The sequence below is a fragment of the Lolium perenne genome, chromosome 5 (assembly GCF_019359855.2).
Source record: "Lolium perenne isolate Kyuss_39 chromosome 5, Kyuss_2.0, whole genome shotgun sequence".
In the NCBI taxonomy this organism is placed as follows: domain Eukaryota; kingdom Viridiplantae; phylum Streptophyta; class Magnoliopsida; order Poales; family Poaceae; genus Lolium; species Lolium perenne.
In genome coordinates, this window is record NC_067248.2 from 205,789,099 (window position 1) to 205,812,007 (window position 22,909).

General features: G+C 43.9%; 1 long non-coding RNA gene across 1 annotated transcript; it reads right to left on the bottom strand.

Annotated features, from left to right (window-relative positions):
* Positions 1 to 6,684: 6,684 nt before the first annotated feature.
* Positions 6,685 to 12,457, bottom strand: LOC127301384 (uncharacterized). The gene is made up of 5 exons (XR_007852036.2): positions 11,879 to 12,457; positions 11,477 to 11,797; positions 8,912 to 8,994; positions 8,309 to 8,390; positions 6,685 to 8,146 (listed from the first exon to the last, which is right to left on the bottom strand). It is a non-coding gene; the product is annotated as an uncharacterized lncRNA (long non-coding RNA).
* Between the last annotated feature and the right edge of the window lie 10,452 nt (positions 12,458 to 22,909).

Here is a 22,909-nt window from a genome sequence, read left to right on the forward strand (position 1 = left end):
CAAAAGATTACTTATGATCAAACCAGTTAGTGATCCAATAGAGGGAGTATGTGCGATCTTCCTTAGTAAGTCCGTCACGTCCTTTAAGGCTTGAACACTCTACTGTTTCTTCTGTACTGATGCAATCCGGAAGAAAATCCTATACGACCGGGTCGTATAGGCCAAATGCTGGACCACCTTCCCAGAGTGACACGTAGCAAACTGAATCTCATTGCAAATCCCAAATCCACTTCTTTCACCGCGATTCTGGTGCTTCTCTGCAGCCACGGGCACCATCGGCCGACGAGCCGTTCCTGTTTCTCTCCCCGACAGTAGAAGATCACACTCCACGCCCCGGCAGCTCGCTTCCGGCGAAGGAGAACAAAATCGAGAACAAAAAATTACATAGAAACAACTTCTCATGGAGTGGCATCCAAGAACGATTTTCTCCAGCGAAAGCAAGAATTGCGCACCAAATCCAACGGGGCAAAACAAATCGGCCGGTCGGCCGGCAGTCCTGCGAGCGGCGGCGCCGAGGAGGGAGGCTCTAGGAAGAGCGCGATGGTTGCTTCACCGGGGCGAGAAGGCAGGTCTCCTTGACCGAGGATGACCGGGGAAGAAGCAGGGTGGAGTGGAGCGCTTGGGACTTCGGGGGGTGATCTACATCCTCGCCGGTGGACTGTAATTGCGGGGACACAGCAGGCCGACAGGGGAGTCTGTCGCAATGAGAGATGAGAATTTTTTTTGACATGAAGGAGAGATGAGAATTTGGCAAGTAAGAATTAGGGACCGGCATTGAGATTCGGTGTGCTAGGTGTCGCTCGGGAAAGGTGGTCCAGCGCTTTGCCCTATACGACCCGGTCGTATAGGATTTTCTTCCCTTAAGTCGAGTATGACTATAGCATGCATGCAGCTAGCTAGCTGGCTTGAGATATGTTACATACTTACATGCATGCGTGCATGGGAAAACTCCAAAGTCCACTATCATGGATGCCTTCGAGGATTAATAATATTAGTAGTGCATTATCATGTTAGTATGATAGTACTCAGTAAGTATTAGATGTGAGATCAAGCCTGGCAAAGGAGATGGACTAGTTAATGCCTCCTTGTGCCTATAAATAGGACCCCCAGCTAGTTTAGCTGCAACAACCTCAACGTAAGCTAGCTAGCCAGCAGCAAACACTTCCAGTTCGCTAGAGCTTCCATCCGCTAGCTCTTGCAATGGCTTCCAGCTCCGTGCTTAAGATGGCCGCCGTCCTCGTGCTAGCCCTGTTCACTGTACAGCTGCTGATGGCGACGCCGGCGGCGGCATACGGGTCTGTGCCGATGGACGCGAGTATATGTAATACCATTCCAGGCTTCCGATGCAAGGACGGGTGCTTCGGCGTTCAGTATGCATTTTGCTACGAGTTTCCCACATTATTTGTGCAGTGCAACGTTTACGCCTTTGGCGTATGCCAGATCAAGCTCACCTAGATCTGATCGAGGCGCCGGACAAGGAGGAACACCACATGCGCGCGCGTGGGAGACACGAGCATGCACCTCAGTACCTCACCATGCATGGTGTGTCTACAGTCTACTTCGTTGTTCCAGTACCTGTATTTCCCGTCCTTATTAACTTGTATTTCCCGTCCTTATTTACTGTCTTCCAGTTATCCGTCGTATGTGTAAGCACTAAGCAGCCCTCTACCAAAGTATTTCCCTTCATTTTCGTTCATCGTGGTGTCGCGTTGTTTAAGTCAGCAATGATCCCCCATCAGATGCGGGATGCGGATATGTATGCATCACGCAATAATAAATTCGTGTTCATTGATATTTGGCACGTTATAGTGTCTTTCATTCACTTTAGGGAGTCTTTTGCATTCGTTACTCAATTGTTTCTAGATCTTCCCACATACTGCTGTCATGAAATAACTAGCATGGTGGCCGCAATATTTTTAGTGTGCATGCCTGTCTGGTGCGTCACAGAAGTTTGAAATTTCGGTGGCGCATGTAGATATGCGCCACAGAAATAAAATTTAGTGACGTGACTTATGTGGCGCACGGATTATGCGCCACAGAAAGTCAAAAACGTGCGCCACAGATTAGGGTTTTCCTAGTAGTGTACATGGCATTTGTAAGTTTCAAAAAAATTGGAAACAAAATTTTTGGTGTAGACATTGTTGAACTCTACCACTGTGAAAAATCTCGATTAACAATTCGTTATATCTTAGGCTACACAAAAATAAAAACTTTTCAAATTGTGTACTGTTCAACACACCCAGATCCATGCATTTGTCATTTTTGCTGAGACAAAGATACAATGAATTTCTGACAGATTTTCTGCACACTAGTAGACTTTATTATTATCTACATCAAGAATTTCTGTCCTAGTTTTTTTTGGAAACTTTCAAATTTCATTTCCGAATATTTAAAAAATGAGCTACATGTAGCTCAGGAGCCATTTGGCCACTCTCTCTAAAAAATATTTAAATAATTATTTTACCATTTTATGGACTATGCAAGAAATAATATAACATAATTGCTTATATAAAATGTTGTGCTTTAACAAACTTCTTAATCATCTTTAATTTTGAAGTGAATAATATTAAGTCATTTGCACCCTTTTTATAGTTTGCTCCACTTAACAATTATAAGTAAGGTTCACCTAAGCAAGGGCTAGACGATTTTTATAATAGAAAATAAATGTTCCTAATTGAGAGTTAGGCCATACAAACTGTATTTTTTTTCCATTTTCTTTCAGTGGATCGGTGTACTTGTTATTTATTTCCTCTGCTTTAAAATGTAATGTTCTCAATCCAATGAGAAACATGTGAAATTTTGGGCACGGGTGGTATCAAGACGAAGCTTTAAATTTTATTTTATATGAATATGTCACAATAAATTAAATCATGATAAAATCCTAAATTGTTTTTCAGCACAAATTTAATGATCTTATATTATTTTGGCGTGTTTTTCTAATATATTCATATATCGGTGATCAATAATTGGTAAGTTTGGTTGCGCGTCTTTAGAACATCATCTATTTTAAAACAAACCAACAATTATTTTTTTCTCTTTGTTGTAACTTTATCCCTCCTAGCCCCTCTTGCCACTCTTAAAATATGTTCTCATTCTCACGTATTTTACATTTCATTCGACATGAATGTGTCAACTTGGAAAACATACCATATGTATCGTAATGAGATTTTTTTACTGTAGTGACACATTGTTTTAAACTTTAAAGGATTAGGAACCATTGAGATTGAATAGTAAGATACATGTATTCAATACAGTATGACTTTTAATAATTTAATAAGTTCATAAAGAGAGTAAGGCATGAATTGGTGATTTACTGGAGAACATCAGGTGGAGTTTCAGTAGATACCATGTAACTTGGAAGATACATAGAGGTACATGTTTTTTATGTATTATTAATAGCTTAATTACTCTCAAGAGAATCCAAAACTTCTGCACGTAAATAAAAAATCTGAACTTTCAACTCAATATATATTTTTTTCAAAAATAGAAAAATTGTTTCAAGAAAATTTATTTCGCTAAGTTTCAACTCAATATATGTGCATGATTTTTACATTTCAAAACTTACACATACTTTTTTTAAAGCAACAAAAATACCTATGCTGGAATGTAGGTTCATTCTTATTTCAAACTAATACCTATTCTTTGTAATACCTATATTTGCTGTATCATAATCAATGTTAGAGCAGTATTTGTTGAAAATTAATACCTACTCCGGCCGTCAGAAAGTCAAGAGTACATTCATGATGAATCACGAGTGTTGGAAGAAAAATGTACAAATGCAATGTTCGCCTGATACTACCTCCGTGCCAAGGAACAAGGCGCACGCGTATTCTAAGACGAACTTTGACCATAAAAATTGAGCAACACAATCTTGATTATATTATATGTAATTAGTATCGTTGGATTCGTATTGAAAAGCACTTTCTAATGATGCTAATTTCATACAAACAATTTTTATATATTTGAAGTAATTCTTGGTCAAACAAAAAACATGTAAAACCCAGGGCGCCTTATTCCTTGAATCGGAGGTAGTATCACCTAGTCGGCCGGCCGAGAAAACGCCCGATACTACCTTGTCCGAGCCAGACACAACCTTCGCAAACTCAATGCTTGAGTTGACCGATTATCTTAGAAAAATAGAAGTTGCTAATTTATATTCAGAGGTAGTGATTTATTTTGCCCATGAATTTGATGGAGAAGATCGACGCAAGCGCAAATCCAAGAGTGGGAATCCTAATACGGGAAGCGTGACTTCTTGATATACTAGTATAAATGCCCGTGCGTTGCCACGGGTAATCAAATTTTATTTTTCAATGCACATATATAGTTTACAACTCAATATGAAAATTCAAAAGACAGCGAAACGAAAAAAAGGGCGTGGCACTATTTTTCCTTGTAACATGTCACATCCAAAACTTCACATTTGAAAAAAGCCACAATATATTCTACAAACCAATAAGATTATATCTCGTTTAAGGCTGTGTTTGGTAGAAAAATATTTTTGAAGTTTTTGGGAAAATACTGCAGTTTTCTAAATTACTGCAGTTTAGAATACTTTGATGTGTTTGGGAGCGATGAAAAACTGTGGTATTAATACTGAAGTATCCCAAAAAACTGTGGTTGTTTCGAAGTATTAAAAAATCAACTCCAGACCTCTTTTTTCTGAAATGGAGAAAGCGAGAAAAAGAACGACACACATGCTCCTTAGCTATCATTGACCGCAGCCCACCACTTTCCTCACGAGATAGATCGCAAACATGGACGACCAGAAAAGACACACATCATAATATATAGCATAGCTACAGGTGGCACGGACCTAGTTCAGTGCATGCACTTTGCTGGCTCTGATGCATTTTCTTCATCTACTTCTCACAAGTCCATTATCCTACACAGACATACGAGTGCTTTGCTTGAATCATTATTATTAGCTTGCTACACTTTTTTTAGTTCTCGTGTAGTAGTATATGACGTTCACACAACTCCCATCAGTCGGTCAAATGGACGGTAAAACAACATTCTCCAAATACTTTGCAGTTTTTGTCGAAACAGAGAAATACTAATGTATCACAAAACTGCAGTATTCCTTCACCGTGCACTGAAATACTTCAGTTTTGCAATACTTCAGTTTTGGAAAAACTTTGTTGCCAAACTAAGACTAAACCATATTTTAACTACCGATACAATTGACATGATTTAAATATAAAATAAGCACTCTACTAATACATTTGTATCAATAAATAGTTAAATGTTCGTGCTTTACCACGAGAAAACAAGAAATGTAAATGTAATTTGATTTTTTGGTACCCTTCATCTCTATGACGACTTATAGTTTGATATCCCTTTTCATAACGTCATGTGTCTCATTTGCAAATATCACGACTTGACATCATATTAGCCATCATTGCATAAAATAATTAGCAACACATGTGATTTGGACTCGGTTCTTAGAAGGACATGAGTACTCTAAATATGAAATATATGATTTTTTTTTTCAAAAACCCATAGCCTCATAGAAGGCAAAGATAATTACAATATCATACCATATCACCAACAATATGGGGTAGAGAACACATGCAAGTCAGTGTACAAGCTATTGCAATAGACACTCGGTTTTGTCAAGCCACAGTACAAGCTATTAATTGCACTATTATCTACAACATAGTAAGGTATGGTATGTCTTCCCTTCCTACTACCTCTACTACACGTCCTATTGCATTATCTATAGAGAAATCAATCCATAAAATTATCTGCAAACAGGACAAACTTATGTTGTTCTACAGAAGATATAATGCTTCTCAGTGGCTACTCCTTTTTTCTAACTTACTGAACACATTTCCAGAAAAACAAAAATAATTAAATTTAGAAAGAAATTTGAACCAAAATATCTAGAAAAAGAAATGTGTACTTATCTGATAGAGAAGATCTTCTACCAGCATTCAACCATGGATGATGACCATAGGACATTGAGCAGATGATGTCAAACACATGCGGTTCCTGCATGGGGCAGAGGGATCAGACTTCCAAAGGCAAACACGCCACTACAGGCACCTTTCGGTGCAAAACATCACTTCTTCAATAATGTGCACAATGCACTACATTCCGAATGTGCAAAAGTGATACCAGGATTCTCTTCATTTCAATAGAAAAGAGATGTACTGTATATGGTCGATCCTACAACATTGCTCGACCCAAATCTTATTGGGGAAAAAATAGAGAACAACACCAGACATACGTCAAATGTTCTAAGTCACCATGTAACATCACAAGGCATCCCCAGGGGCCTGACAAGAGAAAAACGTTCAATGAGCAATGGCAGCCGCCTTAAGGATGAGCTGCGGAGGTATCTCGCGGACCACTCCAAGCATCGAGTCGTACTCCTCGTCTTTGTGAGCAAACTTCTTCCTCAACTTCTTCTCAAGCTCAATCTCATCGAAGCTCTTGATTCTCGGCTGCATAAACTTGAGCTAAGTTGAAGTAGTTGGTTGCTGAGTGGGAGATGAAGGCAATCTCCTCCACTGTAAGCTTCCTTAGGAACTTGGCAGGATTACCAACCCAGTGGGGTCAAACAAGATAGGATTTTTTTCAAAATTGAAAGCTGAACGTGTCTTGCAGCAGTTAAATAACCAGTTCAACAAATTATTGAATCCAAAATATAAGTATATGAGCTTCTAGCTTCCAAACATAAAATAGAGCTTATAATATAGACACCAATATACACTTGGTTCGGTTGTTCTCAAGCAGAAATGCTCGTAAATGCCAGACAGATTTATTTAACTATATTGCATAGGAATAAAGCATTTAAATTGTATAATCAACCTTTGCGAAAACATGGCTACATGCTTAACCTAGGCGCATAGATTGAATTATTTAAACTGTGCATGCCATTTGTTTGGAGCAGGAGAATGACAATCTTCTAAACAACATGTCAGTATGTCACTGCAGAATGCCATCTTATGATGTACAAAGGTTGAATGCAGAATACTACTTTGTAACATAATGATGATAGTTGAATGCATAGTGTCCATCTACCAAGTACTGTAAGATTATCAAACTTAAGAGAGCAAGAAAGTAACCTCTCCAGAAGTCATGCATAGAAGTGAGAATAGTTGATCTTTACCACTTCACACCTCATAGTGGACCAAAAGAAAAGTAAATCATCTAAAACTTGCACAAAGTTCCATCCCATATTGTAAAATGGTTAAGCGTAAATCGTTACTAAGTCATTACTAACAGCACTCCAAGAGACATACATGACTGGCTTCAAAATACAGTAGAACTTAAATACATCATGTGAAAGAGACGGAGATAATTACCTCTGCTCACAAGGTTATTATAGATTACCTCCTTTTATTGATTTGAAATCGGTGCATCACAGCCAACACTCTCAGAAACTTACATCATAATTAGCAAAAAAAAAAGAGAAAAATTAAACTGAGATACAAAAATCAGAGGTGATTCAATAAATTGGATAAACATCAAGTGTTAAATACATGGAAAATAAGAAATGAGGGCACATCTTGTCGAATAGCATATCGGTCCATGAGGCAATTGGCCTACATAACAACTATTAAGTGCAGCCATAGATATTACCAATTCATTGGAAAAAGGTTGATAAGCCCCCAGGAAATAAATACATGGAAAGTAAGAAATCAAGGCACATCATGTAGAATAACTCTGCATGTATTTCTGACTGAATAGAGCATAAGTCACAACAAATACCTCACCATGTATTTATGACTGAAGTTGATAAAGAAAGGGAGAAAAGGGAACTGAATAGTACCTGAAGCAATTCATACGCAATTAGTGGTTTCATCTCTACACATCACAAATTTGTAGCCCTAGTATTGCAGTAGATCATATATAGTGAAGCAATTATAGAATGGAGCAAGGGAAACTTGACTTTGTACCTCTGATTCATGTGGGAAAAATCCTGTCCCTAGTCGACTTTCTGCTTCCTTTCTTGGTCACCTTGTACAACACCTCTCTTGTTATTTTCTCGAGACTTCTTTCAATGGTCACTGAGCCCCTCATACTGAAGTTGCCAGATTCATGTCTCTGGTCGTCTTCTCTTCGGCTCCGAAAAGTGAAATATTATGTTTGACGCTTGCTCTCCTGCATTCACAGTAGTACATACACCTATGTTCGTCTACAAGAAAGAGAGGAACACTTCTGAGTAAACTTAGTTATTAGTAGGAATGATGTAAACTTCAAACGCCATACAAATATTGACCAGCCTTAGGTAACAAAAGAAAATCTATGGTTGCTATCGAGGATTAGACTACTTGAGAGGCCAAACTTCACAACTAACCGGCTATTAATGCAGCAAGAATATCCATGTAAGTATCTTCCTGCTACGGCCCCAAACTTTTTCTTCTTGGCATTATGGATGCCTGTCATGGAAAAAATATCAGATTAATAAATGATATAAACGTCCACATTAGTTCATATGTAACATATACTCAAACTTAAAAAGTAGTAGAATCCTAAGAAAACAAAGACACCAAAGCATGAAAAGATTAACCTATACTCAAACTTAAAAATACTATTTGACCTATACTGAAACTTAAAAAGTAGTAGCATCATAACCTGCAAAATTAATAGAATAAAATAGTATTTGACAACTACTGAACTATATAAAAGTGATTAAATTTCTAAATTTGGTGCACCTTAACCCAACAAATGAGTACATTATAACCTGTTTCTAACAGGTCGAACCACTGGAGCACTGAAAATTTGACACATAAGAGTAAATTCTAAAATGGTCACTAACAAGAGGCTAAAATAGCCTTAACAAAGACAAGGAGAGTGGTGTCAGAGTGGTAATGATAAAACTAATGGAAATCTTTGAAAAGATTGGACATAACATTCAAGAGTAGTGAGGAATCAGATGGTATGCATGAAGAAACTATACCTTTACTTCTTTATGGAAGTATGAGCAAATAATAAATGTCTCTGAAGCATTGTGTACATACATACCATCTCATTCTAGAACACCTGCCATGTCATATATGGGCTAGTTAGTTCATATGACATAGCTTATTAGAAATCCATTTTAGGTAAGCTCATATTACGCCAATGTTATGACTCATAGCTTACATAAGGGTATACTTAATTACTCATGTTGAAAAACTACCCTCTTCTAAAGTCTGTCAAATAATAGCCAGAGTTAGAACAATTTATCATCTCTGCTATTTATTTTCACCTCACAACCGAAGATATACATGGGCATGCGCCTCCACGTTGCTTATCTTGAATGTTTTGTATAGTAAAAACTATCACACGTGTATTGCAGTAGATGCAAGCATTATGCATTTAACAGTTTTCGCTTCTCGCTATAAGCAGACAAATATGCAAAGTATGAGTAAATTACTGCATGCAATTTGATAATGATATGTACTGCTGAAAACGAAGTAAACCAATCTGATACAAAATAAAATGATCACACATCTGAATAGAAAACTGTCACCATCACGATAGACACAGATGGCAAATGTTTGCAGTATAAGAACCTAGATACACAGTTGTGCACCACTAAAAAGTCGGAGGTTCAAACATTAATATAGAAGCATTCAATTTGAGTTTTCACTGCCATAAACTCACCAAAGACGATGGAATCATTCAAATATCACAGTCTGCCCAACAACTTGACGAACAATACCCAGAGGTTCAAACATTAATAATATTGGCAATGGATTACATGCACAATGCCACAAAAAAGTTCTTTATTTCTGTAAAGTCGGTAGGTCATTTTCCATCAAGTGAAATTCTCTCTGATAGAGATCAATTTCTGCCATCACTATATTATACAGGACATGAATACCGATCTACTCCATACAGGACAAGAGTATCACATGCTGGTTAATATTGCATACTATCACAGACCTCAGAACCATATTAAAGCAGGAGGGGCAGCGAGCGGCAGCGGTGGTGATGGCAAGATCAGTCAGGCTAGCTTAGGGCGGATTGGATGGGGATTGGGGAGGATTGGAGAACCGACATGTATACCTTCTCGGAGGAGAGGCCACTGGTGTTGTGGTTGTAGATCTCATGGATGGTGTGCTCGAGGACCTTCCATGTATGTTCTCCACACTTCGGGTCGAGCTCCGACCCGCTCATCTTCGCCGCCACCGACAAAGTGGGTTGACGACTTGGGGTGGTTTTGGTCGTCGGCGCCATCAAACAACAGATCCGATCCGAGGGAGCCCTGATTCGAGCCCGACACGGTTAGGTGAGTCGTCGGCGATGGTTTTTCTGGCCGCGGCATCCATCAGATCTGGGCTGCAGATGGTGTTGTTGGCCTCCGCACTCCTTACGACAAGACAGTGGAATCGCGTGCGTGGGACGAAAGGCGAGGGAGGCGAGGCGCAGAAGAATCCACAGTGGGATGGGGCAGCAGGTGAGCTTGATGCGAACGGGATTCATCCACATGTGCTTCTTCGGCGCCATGCCATCATCTCAACGCCTCTGAGCTCGGTGGTGGTGCGTGGTCCCTGCGCGAGGCCTTGGGGAAGGAGAGGTAGGCGAGGGCAATGACTTCGTCCCCGCGAGCACCTGAGGTCTGAGGGGCCGGGAGGAGATGCGACAGAGGGGGAGCAAGCCAGGAGGAAGAGATGGGGCCAGGTCGTGACAGCGGCGCTGGAATCTGGGGAGGACGTGCGACGCGGTTCTCAACTGCGGCGTGAGCGGCGGCAGGCGGAAGATCTACGGGCGAGCGGAGCGGCGATTGCGGGAGGGTTTCCTCCTTCCGTATAGAGGATAATGAAATTGGGCCAGGCCCATAAGGGATGAGGCGACGACACGGACGAAGGGGGACGACGAAAGGTTTGACGTATGGCTGGGCAGAATAAGGAACCAGTTTAGTCTTTTTAAGTAGTAGAGATAGAGAAGTAACAGCTAACCACATAAATCATTGTCAACGGCCAGTAAAAGGCAAGCCGACAAAATTCCTTTGATACAGAAAACTATCCAATTAGGAACACTCACATACTTAACGGCAAGGAAGCATTTTTTCTGCAATTAGTTTAACTTGTGTACAAAAAATATGCCAAAATGCCTTTAACATGTATTAAGAAGCAAACACCAGCTTTAATTGGAATAAATATAACTCGCATTTGCAGTTACATAAACAACAGGCCATGCGTGATAACTAAAACAAGAAAATTATGTGATGCATCTGGACCGAGCAGAAATTTGGCTGCCGTACATGAAAATACACATGAATTAGAACCTCTTTCGCTTATGTTGACCAATTGATCTAACCAAGAACATAAATAAGAGTACTTGCAATTGGATCTACTGAAACTGGATCACCCACTATTTCATCTATGTCAATCGCACAATTGTGGTAACTTGCATAGTACCAATTCACCGTATCAAAGAATCGATAAAAAAAATAGATGACAAAATAAGAATGTTATGTCATGGTCATTCACAATCTAGAATGCTGCTACAGACAAAACAATCATTCATAACAAACCTTGGGGGACATCTGGATGTCACGGATCTTGGACGTGAACTGCAGGTTGGGGAACTCAGGTACAGAGGCTGGTGGTTGATTTCAGCGGCTAGTGGAGTTAGGGGACGGTGGGTGCTCATGAAGAGCGATGTCAAGGTGAGATGATCATATTCGATTTCAGCCGGCGATGAGACCCCAAAGGCATACGAGCCGCTGCTTTTCCAGCCGGCGGCGCTGGTTCCAAGCGTGTTGTGGACTCAATCTCAGCTATGGTAAGGAGCACTAACAACGAGGAGTCAAGGATCTTCCCTGGCTCCATAGCATGCCCCTTCCGCTGAAATCCTGATCCAAAAAATTGCCAGGTAAAATTAGTAAAAGCAAATCGGGCAAAGAGGTATGATTTTGCGAGAGGATTCCTCATACCGTGATAGCAGTAGAAGAACGCCGGCAGAGAAGAATAATCGCTCCGCTCGCACGAATCCACTCGCGCCGAACACCACCGATCCCACCAGCCGTGGTGGCCAAAATAGGGGTACCGAGCTCACCAAACCACGCCATTCGCCCATGAAAATCCCGAGACCACGGAGCCACCCGTTGCCGCCGGGTACAAGGCCGCCCGCACACATAGCCTACCGCAGCGACGCGCGCCGGCGAGGTCGCGCGCTTGCCCCGAAACCGCTGGCGGCTGTCCCCAGCTGCAGCCGCCCGCCGCAATCCCAGGTTCAGCCGCCGGCTGCAATCGCGGGTGAAGCCGCTCGCCGCCAGCAGCAATCGCCAGTGCAACCGCTCGCCCAAATTCCAGAACCGCCGATCGTGCCAGGAGCAAGCCAGGAGGAAGAGATGGGGCCGGGTCGTGACGGCGGCGCTGGAATCTGGGGAGGACGTGCGACGCGGTTCTCAACTGCGGCGTGAGCGGCGGCAGGCGGAAGATCTACGGGCGAGCGGAGCGGCCATTGCGGGAGGGTTTCCTCCTTCCGTATAGAGGATAATGAAATTGGGCCAGGCCCATAAGGACGAGGCGACGACACGGACGAAGGGGGACGACGAAAGGTTTGACGTATGGCTGGGCAGAATAAGGAACCAGTTTAGTCTTTTTAAGTAGTAGAGATTGGCCGCCCATGTTTTCGTCTACCTGATGGTTTGGGCCTCTTCATTAAAAATAGTGATCCCATTAGATGGCCAGCGTGTTGAAACATGCAAATCCTATATGCCGACCAGATCGGTGGCTACCGCGCGCCGCACACCAGCCAGGCCGGTCCAGTTTGTGATATTTTTTGTTTTTTGTTTTATTTTTGTTTTTTGTTTCTTTTTCTTTTTTGTTTCTGTTTTTCCTGTTTTTTTCTGTTTCTTTTTTTTTCGTTCTTAAGATTTAATTTTTAAATTTAAATATATTTGTAAATATAAAATGTTCAATCTCAAATATTCGAAAAAAATTCAAATTCGAAAATTGTTCAAGTATAAACATTGTTCAAATGCGAAAATTGTTCAAGTATAAAAATTGTTCAAATACCAAAATTGTTTAAATATGATTTTTTTGTCAAATTCGAAATTGTTCAAAATATAAAATTATTCGAATTCAAAAATTGTTTAAATTTAAAATTTGTTCAAATTTTAAAAATAATAAAATTCGAAAGTTGTTCATATATTAAAAAAATAATAATTTTTGAAAATTTGTTCCAATTTAAAATTTCTTCCAATTTAAAAATTATTCAAATCTGAAAAATGTTCAAATTTTGAAAATATTTAAATTTCAGAAAAAACTAAAATAATTTTTAAAAATCGGATCTAAAAAGAATCAGCTTTTTCAAAACGTAAAAAGAAAAATAGAACAGAAAGAAAAAGTTAAAAAATAAAGGAGTGGAAATGTTCGGCCGACCCAACAACCCGCCTTGGGGTGTGCGGCGCTTGCTCGGCGTACAGCACCCCCCGTTGAAACATGTCATGGGTGTTGCCAAAATGAATAATAAAAGTTCTGCTTGGGCTTGTAGGCTTTTTTCGTTGACAAAATGTAGGTTTATAGCTAGGTGTCCTTGTCTTACACTTTTGACATTCCCGTTTGCATACAGGTTTCGGATGTACCTTTTTTTTAGGGAACGGCTGTACCTTTTCTTTTTTGGTACATGTCACAGTTATACTGTACCATTTATTTTAATGTTTGATGATTAAACGTGTCTATATTTTACGTAACTTCTTCCGGGTCTTTAAATCTCAACTGTGGACGAACATGCATGGTGCCTAGAACAGGAGTCTTGTTTTTTTTTTAGAGACAGTCAGGAGTCTTGTTGAATATGCAAATAAAATTTGCATGTATCTTTTCTATTTTTTTCAACAGAGACCGTAGGGATCGCGTGAATCGATAATATATAACCGGTTAGAAATCTTCTTGGTGAACATATATTAGGAAGAAATAAACCATCCTGCGAAGAGCGACTTTTAGAGAGGGAAAATCGTAGCCCTAGGGTCACATACTAACAGATGGCGGCGGGATCGCGCCACCGCGCGCGGACGAGCGAGCCGGCGGCGGACCTGCTGATCTCCCTTCCGCCGCCCCTGCTCGACTGCATCCTCACCCATCTCGACCTCCGCGACGCCGTCCGCGCCTCTGCGCTCTCTCGTGCCTGGCGCCGCCAGTGGGAGGCCCTCCCCTACCTCCCACTCTCCTTCCTCAAGAACCCCGGCACACCACCGGTGGCTGTCGACCGCGTTCTCATTCGTTACCCCGGCAACATCTCGAACTTCTCCTTCAAACTCGACGAGCGCTCTGTCGGCCGCGTCGCCGACTGGCTCATTGCCCTTTGCAGGCGCGGCGTCGAGTCCATAAACCTCACTACAAGAAATCTGCCATAAGTTGACGAAATAAAGGTGTCACTGAAACGTCACTAATGGCTACTTGTGACGTTATTGTGACAACTTTCAAAACGTCGAAAGCTGGGAGTCAGCAGTGAGTGCTTAAGACGTTCCACTTGAAAACGTCGTAGAGCTTTGTGACGTTTTAAAATGTCACTGACTGCATGACGTTCCCAAAACGTCATGGGCACCTGCCCCCGAGTCCAGCGTGGCAATCCGACGTGGCAAAATTGTGACGAATTAGAAACGTCGTTATTTGAATTCAGCCCGGTCCATTCAGCTCCTTATGTGGGCTGAGCCCATTAGTTCTGATTATTTTTTTCGGCTTTGTTGGGCCTTGGCCCGTAACTGGCCCAATTACCTCGGCCTTTTTAGCTTATTTTTTTTTCAACGGCCTTTTTAGCTTTGTCAGACTTACCGGGGCCTGGGCCAATTTCCATTGGGCCGTGGCCTTTTTAGGACCCATTACAGTTTTGGGCCGTGGCCTTTTTAGGACCCATTACAGTTTTGGGCCGTGGCCTTTTTAGGACCCATTACAGTTTTGGGCCTTGGCCTTTTTAGGGTCCAATATGGTTTTGGGCCTTGGCCTTTTAGGGTCCATTAAGATTTTGGGCCTAGGCCTTTATAGGGTCCACAAAGGTTTTGGGCCACAGCCTTTTTGGGGTCCATAAAGATATTGGGCCTTGGCCTTTTTGGGTCCATAAAAGTTATGGGCTTTGGCCTTTTTACGGTCCTGCAAGTTTTTTGGGCTTCGGCCTTTTTTGGCCTTTTCAACTCCCATTTTTCGAAAATGCAATTAATTATTTGTTGGGCTCTAGCCTTTTAAGAGCCCATATATTTCTAGGCTACTTTGGGCCTTGGCCTTTTAAGAGCCCACAATAGCCCAACAAAGGTGCATATATTAAATTAGGAAATTCAACAAAGAAATATAAAAGACAACATTTCAAATCTGCAAATTTCACAGCAGAGTGACAACAGCAAAATGACCAGGTTCACAGATTCACCAACATGTCAAGAAAGTTCACAGATTCACAGTAAGAAGTTCACAGATATGACCAAGTTATTGTCACGCTGCTAGGATATGACCAAGTTCCATGGCGGGACACAAAAAAGGGATACGACCAGCAGCAGGAGCTAATTCGCAGATGCTCCGAAGATGGACATCATGTGAGCAAGCCTCCTATCACTTTCCTCAGTCCGCTTGAGGAGCTCCATGTAGTCCTTGTCACGCCGAGCTTGTGCGGCTTCATTTGCCGCTTGCTTCTCCTTCCGGGCAGCCTTCTTCCATGATGGCAAAGAAACCGTCGCTTCATCTGTTCAGCCTTCCTCCTAGGACCTCTTCACCGTGCTTCCAGTGTCATGAACATGCGCCGATACAAAGCAGCTGCGGTGGGCTTGTTGAGCTTGACAAGTGGAACTGGGCTGAAGTCCAAAGATTCTTCAGAAAGTGTTGTGCTTGGCTTCCTTGCTAAGAACCTTTGCAACAACAATGATCGGCAGACCTTGGCGGTGCACCTTCTCGGCACAGAATAGCCATCTCAGCTTCCATATCAGCCGGAGATCCATTTCCAAAAGATTCATCAATTCAGGAAACGCGCAGGTCCAAGAATGGTTCACAAAAGTGAAATGAACAAGTCACTTACTATTGCAGCTAGAGCTTCCTCGGAGAAACCATCCTTCTTGCCGTGATGGGTCGCCTTAAAGATGTCGATCCGCATCTAGCTCTTCACCTCTGCGCTCCTCCTCCTGGAAATGATGTTCACCAAGAATCGTAACATAAGCTTGTGGAGACAAGAGTAAGATGCAAAAGGAAATTCTGTAAGAGTGTTCTTACAGTTGCATACAGATGAGCAAAGATAGCTACGAGAGCCGCTCTTTTGGCCAAATTTGACCGCAAAGACGACCGTCCTTGTTCTTGGTACATGTGTTCGCAGAAGGGCACAATCATGATATTCAGCAATGTGCACACTATAACGATGAGCATCATGTCAACCATGCAAGCACTAATGACTCGCAATCGAAGCAAAGAACATACCCCGTGTCTTGGGGTTACCCACAGAGCGCTTAGAGCTTCCCATTCTTCATCTCGAGACATCCTTAACGGGGACTTGATGCTGACTTCATTTGCCGGTACTTTGTCGAAGTAGTCCCTTTTCAGGATGTAGCGCCCGTTCTTCGACACTTTCCGCAAGACGTCATAGCAAGCCTTCGGATGTCTTCCGACTCGTGTCCATGTTGAAATTTGCCTACAAAGCAAACAAGGGCAAGGACGAGGTTAGTTATCATGAACTATGAACAATCAAGCAAGCACTCCTATCATCTAACAAATGAACTGGTGATGAAGAAGATTACCCCCATCTTTCCAACGAAGTCGGCCAACAAATTCTCATCCCTCTTGTACAACTTGAAATGCGGAAGGAGCGGCATCTGGCCTCTTGCAAGCATTCCACCCTCCGATGCAAACTTGGCAGCAGGCAAAGGCTTCTCAGACGTTTCAGCCCTCGGAGGAATCTCAATGGTAAGCTTGACTCCCATCCCCTTGCAAATCCGCTCCAGCCCGGTGCCCTTCCTTTTACGGCCACCGCAGCAGTGGTTCCACCCGAATAGCATACATACAAAGATCATGTCGTAAAGCAAGACCCACAACCAAAAGAGTTTATAAAGATAAACAAAAAGGCAAGAGATAGTGTGGACAACTGTCCAACAAAAACTTGCCTTCATCATCCTCGGGATCAAGAAAACCATCGAATCAAAGTGCCGATGGACCATGACATCGATGCGTAGGACCTCGTGTCCTCGCGAATGTTGCTTGCTTCATCGATCCTTTCATCAATCTGCGGTGAGCTACTGCGATTGTTGCGGGGCGGAGTATCTTCATTGTTGGTTGCAGATGCTTCACTTGATGTCCTCCTGGTGACTCTTTTGGAAGGAACTTCAGCAACAGGTTCCAGATGCCTCTTTCTCCCTCCTGGAGCATCAGCAAACACTCTAACAGGAGGCATTGAACTTTGTTCCTTTTGCAACCTCTTACTCCTCCTCCCCGGGCTTGTCTTTCTAATGAAGCCTTTTTCTTTCTACTCTTGGGATCCTTCAATGCCTCGCAAAAATAGCAAAACAAAATGGCATTACATCACAGTTATAGCAAAACAGAAAAAGAAAACAGATACAAATAATGCCCGGCGCTCCAAAGATGATAAGCAGAATGCACCTTCTCAATGTGTTCCCCTATACTCCCTTCAACCTCCCCATCCTCCTGGTCAACCAATTGGTCATTGCTCGGATGATAATCTGAGCTCTCGCCTTGTGTTATGGCAGATGACTCATCATTTGAAAGTGTGGAACGACCTCCACCTCGACCACCATGTGACTTCCTAAAAATTGACACTACAAATGGGGATACCTGTGGATTGTAAGACACGGTTGTTCCGCATCATTGTCCTAGCCCTGTCCTTCTCTATCTCGGCGAGGGGCGCTTCTTTACATGTATGAGAAAAATATGTAACCATTAGATTGATGGTTGAAATGCATAGAAGCAAGCCAACTCGAACAACTAAGGTAAATTGTTTAATCATAGCAATTTTCAACTTTTAGTTTCATTTAATCCTAGGGTACGTAAATATTCAGACAGAGCCAAAAAACCCCAAAGACCCGATTAAAAGCATCAATTAGACACAATGATGTTAGGATGAAGCCGCATACCAGCACTGCTTCTTCCCGCCTCTTTGCCATGCCTCGATGTTGATGGGTTGGATATGTGCCGGCACGAAAAGAATAACAATTAGTGACAAAGCAGATACAACATATGGATGCAATTAAAGAACCAAGCAACATAGGTTCATGTGGATCAACAATCACCTGGTTCACCTTGCTCCTTGAAGTAGGTCGACCTTGATAGTATTACCTAAGAAGATAACAGGTTATAATCATTACACATATCCCTTCATACAACAATAGACATGTACACGTAAAAAGCCGTAGGCATGTACAGATAAATGTGGCTCCCAAACTTTGTTTGGGAGAAGTTTCATCAACACAGGATAAAAGGGCAATATAAATGTTCATCGACGAAATATAAAAGGGCATGCCTTGGTAAAGATCTGTACCAAGCAAGATCCGCAGCAGGTTATCATATTATGTACTAGTTGCAGCAAGAAAGATCTCAGAGCAGCTAATCATATATGGACTGCAGTAAACTAGATGTACAATCTACAGAGCCCAAGCCAAGTAAAATCCCCCAACAATCATGGACTGGTTGCGCGAGACCCACGCGAGGCAAGATCCGCATCACTAATTGATTGGTTGGATACAAAGAAGCAAGATCGGCAAAGGTAATCATATAGGGACCGCAGAAACCAGATCTAAATTCTACGTAGCCCGAGCCAAGCAAGATCCGCAGCAATCATCGATCGGTTGCAGCAAGACACATGCCAATCAAGATCCGAAGCAAACATGGACTGCTTGCATATAGCAAGCAAGATCGGCAGCAGGTAATCATATAGCTCGAGCTGTGCAAGATCCGCAAAGCAATCATCGATCAAGTTGCCGCAAGAACATGCCAAGCAAGATCCGAAGCAACCATGGATCGGTTGCAAGCAAGAACCATGACAAAGCCGAGCAACCCTAACCCCGGACAAGCCAAGGAAAGAAGCCATGCCACGAAATCCCTAACCCTAACCATGCCATGCCAAGCAAACCGTAACCCTAGCCATGGCCGACGAAACCCTAAGGTGCCAAGAAAAGGCCATAGAAGTGGGGGCGAGGGGTCGGGTTGAGGAGGGAACTCGCCTGAAGATCTTGTGGCGAGCGTCTACGCACGCGCGGCCGTCGTCGGCGGGTAGCTCTCCGCTCGTCCGCTCGTCGGAGCGCCGCTCGTCGGTGGCCGTCGGCGGGTGGGGATGAGCGGAGTGGGAGGGGAATTGGGGTTCGTATCGCACCGGAGTGGGAGGGGAATTGGGGAATTGAGGGAGCTCGTACGGGATTTGATCGAAATGTCCCTCCTTTCCGCCTTAGGTTAGTGGCGTTTCGGACATTTGCCCTCCTTTCCAGCTTAGGTTAGTGGCGGGCGGATTCAAAACATTTCGCCGGAGTCGGCGGGAGAAGTCGGGCGGGAGAGTTTTGGGGTTTTGGAGGGTTTTGGGGTTTTGGGGTTTTGGAGGGAATTTTTGGGGCTTTTTTGTGCAAAACAATAATAATTAAATGCGCAATAATGCATATAATTTGGTGTAGGTTAAAATATTTTTAAAAACAGAATATCATGTAATTAAACGTGTGTCACCTTCATTCCTTTAATGATAATAATATAGGGATATATGAAACTCCTAGAATCCTTAATAATTAAATTATATTAAAAAAATCAGAAAATGTTTGGTTAATTAGGTCAAATAATATATGTCTCTTGCACACACTAATTATATGCTTATCATAAGGCATATGCAAGCTTTATCCCATTCTATATACATCAAGATTCCGAACGTGGCAGTTCGATCGTGAAGGATTCTCCTAGCTAGAATGTCGTCTCCGCTCAATTTTTTGGCTCCGTTTAATTTGCCAACTGCGCAAAACGGGGCCGCCGGGACATGCGGTATGGCCGTACCGGGCGCGCGCATGCACCCGTCCGCCAACGCGCGAAACGGAAAACATTTAGCACATAAAATGACACGTCCTAGACCTAAAAACATGTTTCCCTCCATTTATTGAGCCAAGGAAAGTGTGGCCCCAGTTCAAATCCTCCCGGTCAGTTTCCAGCGGATTCGGCGGGACACCGCAGGAAGCGGGAGGGATTCCCAGATAGCTACCGCGCGCATACGGTATGTGATAGGTGGTGCGTAGGAGGTATCCTACCGCTACGCGGAGGTCTCGCGCAATACTAAAATGCGCACCATGTAGCCCCTTCACAAAAAAAAGCCCTTCCGGCACCCCAAAAATGGAAAAACCGTCGCCCGTGGTTCGGATTGGAAATCCGCGACACGGGCCTTGCTTCCCATCCTAAGGTCCACGCACGTGCCAAATATGGCCTCGTTCCGACAAACTATGTGGTGAAACGGGCCGTTTCCTACTCATTTCCCCTAAAAGCCATAGAACTCCGGACGTGATAGCCCTATTCGTGAAGGGTTTTTCAAGATAATTGCCGTATCCCAATTCCGTCTTTTGAAGTGGTTACCAGGACACATAAAATGACGCCACGCGGCTCCGCTCGATTTTTTGGCTCCGTTTAATTTGCCAACTGCGCAAAACGGGGCCGTCGGGACATGCGGTATGGCCGTACCGGGAGCGCGCGTGCACCCGTCCGCCAACGCGCGAAACGGAAAACATTTAGCACATAAAATGACGCGTCCTAAACCTAAAAACATTTTTCCCTCCATTTATTGAGCAAAGGAAAGTGTGGCCCCAGTTCAGATCCGGTCAGTTTCCAGCGGATTCGGCGGGACACCGCAGGAAGCGGGAGGGATTCCCAGATGGCTACCGCGCGCATACGGCATGTGATAGGTGGTGCGTAGGAGGTATCCTACCGCTGCGCGGAGGTCTCGCGCAATACTAAAATGCGCACCATGTAGCCCCTTCACAAAAAAAAGCCCTTCCGGCACCCCGAAAATGGAAAAACCGTCGCCCGTGGTTCGGATTGGAAATCCGCGACACGGACCTTGCTTCCCATCCTAAGGTCCACGCACGTGCCAAATATGGCCTTGTTCTGACAAACTATGTGGTGAAACGGGCCGTTTCCTACTCATTTCCCCTAAAAGCCATAGAACTCCGGACGTGATAGCCCTATTCGTGAAGGGTTTTTCAAGATAATTGCCGTATCCCAATTCCGTCTTTTGAAGTGGTTACCAGGACACATAAAATGACGCCACGCGGCTCCGCTCGATTTTTTGGCTCCGTTTAATTTGCCAACCGCGCAAAAACGGGGCCGTCGGGACATGCGGTATGGCCGCACCGGGAGCGCGTGCGGCACCCGTCCGCCAACGCGCGAAACGGAAAACATTTAGCACATAAAATGGCGCGTCCTAGACCTAAAAACATTTTTCCCTCCATTTATTGAGCAAAGGAAAGTGTGGCCCCAGCTCAGATCCGGTCGGTTTCAGGCGGATTCGGCGGGACACCGCAGGAAGCGGGAGGGATTCCCAGATGGCTACCGCGCGCATACGGCATGTGATAGGTGGTGCGTAGGAGGTATCCTACCGCTGCGCGGAGGTCTTGCGCAATACTAAAATGCGCACCATGTAGCCCCTTCACAAAAAAAAGCCCTTCCGGCACCCCGAAAATGGAAAAACCGTGGCCCGTGGTTCGGATTGGAAATCCGCGACACGGGCCTTGCTTCCCATCCTAAGGTCCACGCACGTGCCAAATATGGCCTCGTTCCGACAAACTATGTGGTGAAACGGGTCGTTTCCTACTCATTTCCCCTAAAAGCCATAGAACTCCGGACGTGATAGCCCTATTCGTGAAGGGTTTTTCAAGATAATTGCCGTATCCCAATTCCGTCTTTTGAAGTGGTTACCAGGACACATAAAATGACGCCACGCGGCTCCGCTCGATTTTTTGGCTCCGTTTAATTTGCCAACTGCGCAAAACGGGGCCGTCGGGACATGCGGTATGGCCGTACCGGGCGCGCGTGCACCCGTCCGCCAACGCGCGAAACGGAAAACATTTAGCACATAAAATGACGCGTCCTAGACCTAAAAACATTTTTCCCTCCATTTATTGAGCAAAGGAAAGTGTGGCCCCAGCTCAGATCCGGTCGGTTTCCGGGATTCGGCGGGACACCGCAGGAAGCGGGAGGGATTCCCAGATGGCTACCGCGCGCATACGGCATGTGATAGGTGGTGCGTAGGAGGTATCCTACCGCTGCGCGGAGGTCTCGCACAATACTAAAATGCGCACCATGTAGCCCCTTCACAAAAAAAAGCCCTTCCGGCACCCCGAAAATGGAAAAACCGTCGCCCGTGGTTCGGATTGGAAATCCGCGACACGGGCCTTGCTTCCCATCCTAAGGTCCACGCACGTGCCAAATATGGCCTCGTTCCGACAAACTATGTGGTGAAACGGGCCGTTTCCTACTCATTTCCCCTAAAAGCCATAGAACTCCGGACGTGATAGCCCTATTCGTGAAGGGTTTTTCAAGATAATTGCCGTATCCCAATTCCGTCTTTTGAAGTGGTTACCAGGACACATAAAATGACGCCACATGGCTCCGCTCGATTTTTTGGCTCCGTTTAATATGCCAACTGCGCAAAACGGGGCCGTCGGGACATGCGGTATGGCCGTACCGGGAGCGCGCGTGCACCCGTCCGCCAACGCGCGAAACGGAAAACATTTAGCACATAAAATGACGCGTCCTAGACCTAAAAACATTTTTCCCTCCATTTATTGAGCAAAGGAAAGTGTGGCCCCAGTTCAGATCCGGTCAGTTTCCAGCGGATTCGGCGGGACACCGCAGGAAGCGGGAGGGATTCCCAGATGGCTACCGCGCGCATACGGCATGTGATAGGTGGTGCGTAGGAGGTATCCTACCGCTGCGCGGAGGTCTCGCGCAATACTAAAATGCGCACCATGTAGCCCCTTCACAAAAAAAGCCCTTCCATCACCCCGAAAATGGAAAAACCGTCG